This window comes from Electrophorus electricus, chromosome 1 (genome assembly GCF_013358815.1).
Source record: "Electrophorus electricus isolate fEleEle1 chromosome 1, fEleEle1.pri, whole genome shotgun sequence".
NCBI lineage: Eukaryota > Metazoa > Chordata > Actinopteri > Gymnotiformes > Gymnotidae > Electrophorus > Electrophorus electricus.
Genome location: NC_049535.1, coordinates 34,603,800 through 34,608,799, shown reverse-complemented (window position 1 = coordinate 34,608,799; position 5,000 = coordinate 34,603,800). Strand labels below are relative to the sequence as shown.

The window sequence follows — 5,000 nt, the reverse complement described above, 5'->3', positions numbered from 1 at the left end:
ATTAATCTTTGGAGACAGTATATAAATAATTTGTTACATTTTTATCTAAAAAGTGGGACACAAATTTTAAATAGCAGCTTCATTATCCCTCCAGCATCAATATCCATGTGATCTGTGTTTCCTGTGGTGTGTAAGCCCCAAGGTGAGCGCGCTCAGAGCTGTAACAACCACAGTTCATCAGAACGTGTATTTCCACAACGCAAGCAGAGAGGACCCATGCCTGGCATGCCGTGTCTCGATCTCTTCGCGCCAGTGCAGGGCCCTGCCATTCGGCGTCCAGGACATGTGATGGGGTGAGATGGTGCGGCAGCGTGGTGGACAGGGTGATGCGGGCTCACGGATGAGAGATGGAAGCCGCGGTGGACTGTACGGAAGGGCTCGGGGTACACTGGTCACGTTTTGGCAAACCTCAGCGCCTCTTTACAGCGCTGAAGCGTGTCCGTACACCCCCGCGAGGTGAGACACACGTGCGCGACAGAGAAAGCAAGAGAGACCGCCCGTTCAACCCAGGGCACTCATCGTCGAGACGGGCGTCCAGTGCTGATTCTTTTGGTTTGTACTCTACTAAGACATGGAGCTTTTCAAGAAGGAAGGAATTAGCTCCGAGCTGATGTCAGCGTGCGAGCGGAACAGCAGTATCAACCACTGACCTGCTTTCAGCCAACAAGCCTCGCGCGCTTCGCACCAACCAAGTCATTTTAAGTCCAGGCTGTGACATTCAGAATACGCGGGGGGCAGAGGAGGGCTCTGAGCAGCCTATTGTACGCACACAAATGAAAAAGACAAAGATTACTGGTACAGCACTGGATGATCACTCACCACCGCATTAGTCACTCCGGGCAGTCAAGGGTTAGGAGTGGCAGCATCTACTTTCATTACGTCACATTCAGCGTTTTAACACTCAATTAACAGATAATGACAGGATGACAAGGTTTAAGGTGAGGGCAATATTTCCTTTTTATTAGTGAATGAACACATTTCAGTATTTATTTTATAAGAAATACTCTTTATGTATTTAAGTTAAATGCTTTGGGTTTTGGTCTCTCTGTTTTTCACTGCCTCGTAGAAAAGTCACATGCGTGTTGTTCTGTACATGCACGTGATGAAGGACAAAGCAGGACTTCACGGAATGGATTATGCTCAAATGGTTTGATGTTAAGCACTCAGCCAAGTCCATAGCTATACATCATACCTCTGCCTTTCTCTCCCACACACACACACACACACACACACAAGCGCACATGCACACGCACGCACGTACACACACACACAAACAAATCAACTCTGGCTAGCTCCCTACAGAGACATACACCGTGCAATTGTCCAAACAAACCCAGCGTTAGAGAGTGAATACAAATACACAGAACCAACACTTTAACACATGCATTAGCAGTCGAATCCCACTAACAGATGCACTGTGAGGTCAAGGTTGTCAAAGAGCAGAAGGCGAAAACAAAGCATAAACAGACCAATAAAATTTCCATTTTATTTGTATATATGTGTTATTTTCTTCCTGGAAAATTTGGCACATGAAAAGCATCTAAAATATACGATAAAAGCACACACAGCAGTCAAGATCACTCTCCATAACACTGAGATCTCTAATAATTGATACTAAATTATAGAATCACGGTTCTTAGTTATTCATGCACAAATCATTTTTCCATTTGTCTATATGAATCTCAGATTGGATTATAGGGAAATAAAATACATAAATCATGTTTTAATGTTCCTGTTTATTTTTGCCCTCTAGCGTCCACAATACTGACCATACTGAATATTGAACGCACACAGTTCAGCAACATTCAGCACAGTTTTACAGGAGTATCTGGTTAAGACGTTTACAAAAATAACAAAGCCCTATAATGAACTACACATTGTATTTTGGCAGAAATGAGAAACACATTTACACAAGATCCTAGGGAGGAACCTGTTTAGTCAAAACCCTATTTAAAAATCAAACTACATGTAACTGCAGGATCACAGGAAGGCCTCTTCTTGTGAGATATCCACACCCCTGTTATCCTGAGATGAACTTGTGATTTGAAGCACCTGTAGTTTGCAGTAGAGGCTGTAAACCTGTTGGCCTCCAACCAGCAGACATAACCAGCGCTGGGAGTCTGTGAGCATTCATTTCCATCCATGTGGGTGGATGTGGGTGGTGTTGCAGCTCTGCTTAAAGATTTGGACCACAGAGCCCTGCTGATATTGCCAGTGGATCAGAGGTTTTTGTGTTTCTAGACTACTGTGATCCTTCTGCCTACACAACTCATCATCTCAACCCTACGGAATAATTCATGTAGTACCCAGTCATGTGCTGGTGACTTTAAGCGAGTAGACCATCTCCTCACAGCTGATGCCAGCTAATTAACACAGTCTACACTCTGCTGATCCTATACAAACTAGGACAAAACTGGATGTGAATGCACAGGACTACAGTTTGAAAGTCAGCTAGACACAGCCCTAGTTATAGACACAGCACCAGTGACGGACCCAGTTATAGACATAGCACCAGTCACGGACACAGCATGTCAGACACAACCCCAGTCGTAGACACAGCCCATCATAGAACCAGTTTTAAACACAGACCCAGTCACAGACCCAGTTTTAGACACAGCCCCAGACACAGACACAGCCCCAGCTGTAGATACAGCCCCATCGTACACACAGCCCCAGATAAAGACACAGCCTCAGTCACAGTCACAGACACAGCCCCAGTCACAGCCCCAGACACAGACACAACCCAAGTCACAGGCACAGACACAGACATAGCCCCATTCAGACACAGCCCCAGTCACAGGCAGACACAAACACAGCCCCAGTCACAGGCACAGACACAGCCCATTCACAGTCACAGGCACAGACACAGCCCATTCACAGACACAGCCCCAGTCATAGTCACAGACACAGACACAGCCCCAGTCACAGACACAGACACAGCCCATTCACAGACACAGCCCCAGTCACAGGCAGACACAAACACAGCCCCAGTCACAGGCACAGACACAGACACAGCCCCAGTCACAGACACAGACACAGCCCATTCACAGACACAGCCCCAGTCACAGGCAGACACAAACACAGCCCCAGTCATAGTCACAGACACAGACAGAGCCCCAGTCACAGACACAGCCACAGTCACAGGCAGACACAAACACAGCCCCAGTCACAGGCACAGACACAGACACAGCCCATTCACAGTCACAGGCACAGACACAGCCCATTCACAGACACAGCCCCAGTCACAGGCAGACACAAACACAGCCCCAGTCATAGTCACAGACACAGACAGAGCCCCAGTCACAGACACAGCCACAGTCACAGGCAGACACAAACACAGCCCCAGTCACAGGCACAGACACAGACACAGCCCATTCACAGTCACAGGCACAGACACAGCCCATTCACAGACACAGCCCCAGTCATAGTCACAGACACAGACAGAGCCCCAGTCACAGGCAGAGACACAAACACAGCCCCAGTCACAGACACAGCCCCAGTCACAGACACAGACACAGCCCATTCACAGACACAGCCCCAGTCACAGACACAGCCCATTCACAGACACAGCCCCAGTCACAGGCAGACACAAACACAGCCCCAGTCACAGGCAGAGACACAGACACAGCCCAGTCACAGACACAGCCCCAGTCACAGGCAGACACAAACACAGCCCCAGTCACAGACAGAGACACAAACACAGCCCCAGTCACAGACACAGCCCCAGTGTGCTCCCGCTCCCTTACCACTCCCATTACATTTCACTCCTTTCAGTAGAGGAGAAAAGGTGCTGACACAACAACACTCATGAACTGCACTGTGATTATAGTAGAAGATGGACCAACAGTGTCCCACAGTTCTCTACATGATTCAACATCAGGTCTTACCTAATGTGTTTTGTATCTAAGGTTTGCTTTCTGTGGTGGGTCTGTCCACCACAGACTCTTACCCACTCTCATTCTCCAGGAGGAGGCAGTCATTACGGAATACGATAATGATACCTGTGGACTATCCTAGCTGACTCTCAGAAGGTTTTCACCCGGAAAAACCCTAAAGAGTTCCGGAGAGGAAGCCCACTGTGTGTGTGTGGTGACTTTGTGGAAGCCTGAGGCTTTGAGAAGGAGTACGGAAAACCACAGATTACCACAACGTACAGGCATTACCAGGCAAGCGCCGTTCGAATGTGCATTACTGTTACACATGCTTTAAGGGAAACGAGAAAATGCCAGTCTGTACAAAGCAAGTCCGTGAGCAGTAAAGGTCTGTGGATCACTGAAAAGGTGCTGGACTACTTGTGAACACAACATGTTGGACTTGCAGTGAAAGGAGAACTCATGCAAAACCATTTCATAGATTATACTCCTTTTGAGAGGCAAACAAAACAGGAAATGGACTGAGAAATAAAACCACAACATCACTGTCAGGAATGCAGAAAAAAGGAGATGCCATGAGCCAATGTGCAGCGAAGCAGGGACTCAGTCATGCACCTAAGAGCTGGTGTCTGGATCCTGGAGCCATACCCACGCCGACTACGGGACTACGGGGGGTTACTGGGCGGCGGAGTCCAGGATAAGACAGCAAAAATAAAGCCAGTGATTGAAAAGCCACTGGAGTCAAAGATGCAGAGACATTCAGTAAGTTATTAAAGTAACATTCCAAACTTTAGACTAATAGGCTATTATATCGGAGTTTCGCATGCATCTACATACTGAGCTGGTTAAGGTCTGCTGGACAGCTGATTGTGTCCATGTGCACCTCAGCCATGCGGCTTGTGGTGGACAAACTCTAACTGAGATGAGTAAGGATGGGCTGACGATGACACACAGAACGGGTGGCTTTAGTCTGATGGTCACCCTTATCTCTGGGCCACCATAGGGGGAACTGGGGGGTTATGGTTCGGGCACTGAACTGAGGGGATTTATGGTGGGGTATTTAAGGGTATTATGTGGGCTATTGTGGGTTTATGGAGGGGTATTTAGGATTCATTGTGGGGTATTTAA

The 5,000-nt window shown here is 47.8% G+C and overlaps 1 protein-coding gene across 3 annotated transcripts in view; it reads right to left on the bottom strand.

The window, feature by feature from the left end:
* prkcbb (protein kinase C, beta b) overlaps positions 1-5,000 on the bottom strand; it is a 93,957-nt gene that overhangs the window by 4,766 nt on the left and 84,191 nt on the right. Inside the window, exon 17 of one of the 3 annotated variants that reach the window (XM_035526404.1) lies at positions 3,653-5,000. This exon is cut by the window's right edge and continues 939 nt beyond it. The exons of the other annotated variants lie outside the window; for them this stretch is intronic. The gene's annotated coding sequence lies outside the window, so the exon portion shown is untranslated. Of the gene's footprint in view, positions 1-3,652 lie in introns of those variants that run through there. 3 annotated transcript variants of the gene reach the window in all.